This window comes from Marmota monax, unplaced genomic scaffold, assembly GCF_021218885.2.
Source record: "Marmota monax isolate L192 unplaced genomic scaffold, Marmota_monax_Labrador192_F-V1.1 WCK01_AAM20220418_F8-fsc00043, whole genome shotgun sequence".
In the NCBI taxonomy this organism is placed as follows: domain Eukaryota; kingdom Metazoa; phylum Chordata; class Mammalia; order Rodentia; family Sciuridae; genus Marmota; species Marmota monax.
In genome coordinates, this window is record NW_026691982.1 from 11,837,383 (window position 1) to 11,843,344 (window position 5,962).

Sequence of the window (5,962 nt, forward strand, 5' to 3'; positions counted from 1 at the left end):
TCAGTGGTAAAGCATCCCTGTGTTCAATCCTTAGTACTACCAAACCAAATCAAACCAAGCAAAAACAAGAAAAACAAAAAATTTTGTGCAAAAATCTGAAATGTAGGTTGATTTTTCATGTATTTTCTATAGTTATAAAATAATAGGCAGAGAAGACTTTACTGTTATCTAACTTGATCTGATCTAGTCAATATTTGTAGAACCATAAAACATCTCATTGACAAGAACAGACCACATATGCTTTTAAGGACATAGGGAACATTTATAAAGCTAGACCTAATTTCAATATATATGAAAGGATTAAAATCATATAACTTTTGATTCTCATGCTAAGTGAAATAAGCCAAACTCAGAAAATCAAGCATCAAATGTTTTTACTCATTTGCAGAAACTAGAAAGAAAAAAAAGAAATATAAAAGGGATATCAGGGAAATAGAAAGGAGAACAGTAGAGTATAGGAAAGAGATATAAGGATAAGGAGAAAATAAGGAGGTGCTGGGGTATAAAATTAACCTAGCTAGTTATGCTATATGCATTCATGAATATATAACAACAAATCTGACTTTTATGTATTATTGTAATGCACAAATCATAAAAAAATAATAAATAGAAGGAAGACAAGAGAGTACTGGAAGAAGATCAAGAAGAGAGAGGATGGAAAGGGACTTTGAAATGAAGTAAAGCAAATGATGCTATATGCATGTATGACTATATCACAATGAATACCACAATTATGTATAATTAAAGTGTACCAGAAAAAATTAAAATCAAACAGCTTATGTTCTTTGATGAAAATAAAATTAATTTAGAAAAAAAATATCTGGAAAATTCAAAATTATTTGGCAATTAAAAGAAAACACATCTAAATTATTCATATACAAAAGAAGAAATCTTAATGGATAGTAGAGAAGATTTTTGAAATAAAAAAGTAAAAGTAAACCATAAAAAAATTCTGTGAGATTTTTGCCAAATTATAAAAAAATTGCACAATATAGCTTAGAGGGAGAATTCTAATGTCTAAATTTGAAGCTTTCACTTTAAGAATGCAGAATAAGCATAAAAGCATAATATGAATTCTTCTATAAAATAATAGGATAAGCATAAAAGAAGAAATTAAAATGGCTAAAAATTATATGAAAAAAATATTCAACGCTCTCAGCAACCAGGGAAACGAAAGTCAAAACTATATTGAGATTTCATCTCACTCAAATTAGAGTGTCAGTAACAATAATAATAAATGTTGGTGATGATGTGTGCAAAAGGTACACTCATATATTATGGGTGGAACTGAAAATTAGTACAAGCACTCTGGGCAGCAATATGGAGATTCCTCAAAAGAGAGGAATGGATCAGGATAGAACCCAGCAATCCCACTCCTTGGTAATTATCCAAAATAACTAAAATCAGTATACTGTAGTGATATAGGCACATCGATATTTATTCCAGCATAGTCACAATAGCCAAGGTATGGAACCAGACCAGGTGACTGTCAGCAAATAAATGAGTGAAGAAAATGTGGAATATATACATAATGGAGTGCTACTCAGTCATGAAGATGAATGAAATTATGGCATTTGCTGGCAAATGCATGAAACTGGAGAACATCATGCAAAGTAAAAACAAAGACAGATTCAGAAAGTCAAGGGTCAAAAAAATTTTTTTTTTCTCAGATGAGAAAGGTAAAGCAAAATAAAGAGAAAAGGGAGTGGATCCCATGTAAATAGAAGGTAGATCAGAGAAGTAGATGGATGAGATTAAAGATGAAGGTGGAGTGACAGAACAAAATTGACCAAATTGTTCTGTGTACTTATATGCATATATGCGTATGTATACAGTGAATTCCACATTTTTATATTCCACGTTTTATATATATATATCACCAATTTAAAAGGCAGTGGAGCGGGCTGGGGATGTGGCTCAAGCGGTAGCGTGTTCTCCTGGCATGCGTGCAGCCCGGGTTCGATCCTCAGCACCACATACAAACAAAGATGTTGTGTCCGCTGAAAACTAAAAAATAAATATTGAAAAAAATTCTCTCTCTCTTAAAAAAAAAGGCAGTGGAGCATAGGAAGGGAAGCAGTGTGATGGAGGACAGAAAGAGGAAGTATTGGGGACTGAAATGGAGCAAATTATAATCTATGCATGTATAATTATGGCAAAATGAGGCCAAGTATTTTTTTAACTTTCTTTTTAGACCTTTATTGATTCATATGTGGTAATGAGGATCAAACCCAGGGCACTGCACATGCTAGGCAAGCGCTCTACCACTAAGCCACAACCCCAGCACAAGGCCCACTATTATATGTAACTATGATGAACTAATAAAAACATTTAAAAAAAATAAAAGCAAAACAACAAAATTTTGTGAAATGAAGCTAAAATCTAATAAAAGTCTGTATTATGCAGCTTAGAGAGAGATTGAATATCAAAATTTGAAGCTTTCCCCTTAATAATATAAACTCAAATAAGTAGAAAGAAGGAAATACTAAGGGTATAAGTAAAAATTGACGTAGTAGAGAACCTTTTTGAAGCCTAAAGCTGTTTCTGGAAATGTCAATAATCAATATAACTGATGAACAAAACATGAACTATGAATCAAATTGTCAGTATAAGATTTGTGCCAATGAATTTTACAAATTGGATGAAATGAAGAAATTATTTAAAAGATACAGATTGTCCAAATTGACAAAAGAAAAAAAATAGAAATCTAAATGGACCTATACCCATTAGAGAAACTAAATTTATAAATAAAAAATCATATATGAAGAAAATTCCAGACCCAAGTAGTTTCAAAGGCAAAGCAAGGAGTTCTAGTAACAATGGTGAAATGGTCATGTAGATAATGATATATCTGCATGTGTGTATGAGTATGTGTGTATCCGAACTATTTATAGAGACTGCAAAGCTTCCATAAGAAGTCAGAGAGTAAAGGATAAGGTATTCTCAAAAGACTATAACTGGGAATGATTAGAATCATGCGTCTGCAGCTGGCCTGTGTGAGGGTACATAGCAAACTCCACAGTTACCAACACAAGAAATGACAGTGAAGAAGAGCAGCATCAGTAGGTTAATGTGTGAGATATGATAGTTCAAAACTGGAAAACAACTGGATTTTAGTAGGGGAATCTGTAACCACAGGGAAACTGTATGCGTTAGACTCAAAATATTAGTACAAAATATACCTAAATTCCTAACTGTCAAAATACAGTGAAGCTCAGGGAAGATGCCCAAGGGCCCAGTAAAAAAGCAGACAAATACCATAAAGGAATTTGCTCTTGAAAGAAAAAGCTTTATGGGGTAATAATTGTGAGTTTGCTGGTTTTTAAGTGAGTACATTCTAACACTATGCACCATCCAGAGAGCAGACATTTGAAACCTTGCATGCTTGATATGTCAAAGGACAGAGCACAAAACCATCAGAACAGCTGCAAATTAACAAGAAAACCACAGAGAGGGTGAGCTCTGAAGTATAGGTATAAATTTTCCCCCAAATCCTTTACTGACCACAAAATTAACAATGGCCTACAGAAAACTTCATGAGGATTAGGCTAAAAAATGTCAGCAGTCAAGAGCTGAATAAAAAGACCAGAGATATCAATGGTCACACACTGTAAGTAGGAAAGAGGTGAAGTTTGAATTTTTTTTTTAAATTTTTTATTGTTGGCTGTTCAAAACATTACATAGTTCTTGATATATCATATTTCACAATTTGATTCAAGTGGGTTATGAGCTCCCATTTTTACCCCATATACAGATTGCAGAATCACATCAGTTACACATCCATTGATTTACATATTGCCATACTAGTGTCTGTTGTATTCTGCTGCCTTTCCTATCCTCTACTATCCCCCCTCCCCTCCCCTCCCCTCCCCTCTTCTCTCTCTGCTCCCTCTACTGACATTCGTTTGTCCCCCTTATATTATTTTTCCCCTTCCCCTCACTTCCTCTTGTATGTACTTTTGTATAACTCTGAGGGTCTCCTTCCATTTCCATGCATTTTCCCTTCTCACTCCCTTTCCCTCCCACCTCTCATCCCTGTTTAATGTTAATCTTCTTCTCATGCTCTTCGACCCTACTCTGTTCTTAGTTACTCTCCTTATATCAAAGAAGACATTTGGCATTTGTTTTTTAGGGATTGGCTAGCTTCACTTAGCATAATCTGCTCTAATGCCATCCATTTCCCTGTAAATTCTATGATTTTGTCATTTTTTAATGCAGAGTAATACTCCATTGTGTATAAATGCCACATTTTTTTTATCCATTCATCCATTGAAGGGCATCTAGGTTGGTTCCACAGTCTAGCTATTGAAGTTTGAATTTGAATCAAGAATTCTGAGAACTAAAACAACCATCAAAAGAACACAACACATTACAGAGTTGCCACAATGTATTGTCTACATGTCTACTTTCAACTCCAAATTATAAAACATGCAATAAGACAGATAATTGCTATCCAAATTTAGTGAGGGAAAGGGAGTCAATAGAAACCATCACCAAGTAGACCTAGACAAAAAAATTCAAAGCAAATCCACATATTTAAACATACATACCCATATGTGTATATATATGTTAAAAATTTAATGAAAAATACCAAATGAAAATGTTATTAATGAGTGAAAGAATAAGTCTCAAAGAGAAATAAAATCTTTAAAAAATATTTCTAAAACTAAAAAAAAAATCTGAAAAAAAAATTCATTAGAGGAGATCAGTGGCATACTGCAGTGACTATAGAGACCCAATATTCTAGAAGGCATAATTGCCCAATTTTGAAGAATTTTTTAAAAACTGTACAAAAGTGAGCAAAACCTCAGAAATCAATAATGTTAAAACTCCAGAAAATGTTAATTGTGGCTTTAGAAGACAGACAAGCAGAGAAACAGAGGAGAAAAAAAATTATACAATGAATAATGGCAAAATCTTCCTAAATATGTTTGGAAAAAAAAAACTTGATACAAAAAGTACAACAGACACAACTGATAATATAAATGAAGGAAATAATTTCGAAGCCCTTCATAATCAAACTGCTAAGAATTTTAGAAAGGAAAATATTTTGAAAATCACCAGTAAATAAATAATTTATTACATGTAGGGAAACAATTTTGACTTTATAACAGTAATGTAGTGGACAGAAGACATCAGATAATTGAAGTGTTAAAAAAAAATCTCAACCCTGAATTCTACTTCCAATAATAGTATACTTCATGAATAAAGATTTAAGAAAAATATTTTCAGATAAACAAGAGCTAAAAGATTCTTACCAGAAGAGCTGTACTAAAAGAAATGCTAAACGTTCCTCATGATGAAGGGAAATATCACATATAGGAAGAAAAAGAGAACAATGGAAGTTGTGATATGTATTAATGTCAAATAATAAACACAATTCTAGAAATTTTCTCTTAGTTTAAAAAAGGCATAAGTAAAACAATAATAACATGAATAGGTACATACCTACAGAGTGGTGGCTAGTGAAAAAAAACTATAACCAGGTGTCAATATTTTAATTAAAGTAATTTGCTATTAATACTGATTTGTATGTGTATGTGTGTGTGTGTGTGTGTGTGTGTGTGTGAAGCTGGGGATTGAACCCAGGGCCTTGTGCATGTGAAGCAAACACTCTACCAACTGAGCTATATCCCAGCTCTTAATACTAACTTTGTTTGAAAGAAATGAAAGCAGACAGAAATATGAGAAATAAATAGCAAATGATACTTCTGAATATAACCAAATACTATTGGAATAAAATATCAGTAGCCAAATAAATATTCACTTAAAAAAAGATACTTAAAATTCAGGAACAAAAATGATTAAAAATAAGAGAGCTGGAAAAAGATATGCCATGAAAATATTAGTGAAAATAAAGCAGAGTACACTGTACTAATATCAAATTAAGTAAATCTTAGGATAAGGACCAACATGTAGTAATGTTATTAAAAATATTGCTTCAGAACAAGAAACTTCATAA

The 5,962-nt window shown here is 32.4% G+C and overlaps 1 non-coding gene across 1 annotated transcript; it reads right to left on the bottom strand.

Moving 5' to 3' along the window:
- Positions 1–5,564: 5,564 nt before the first annotated feature.
- Trnav-cac (transfer RNA valine (anticodon CAC)) lies at positions 5,565–5,637 on the bottom strand. Its single transcript has one exon. It is a non-coding gene; the product is annotated as a tRNA-Val (tRNA).
- Between the last annotated feature and the right edge of the window lie 325 nt (positions 5,638–5,962).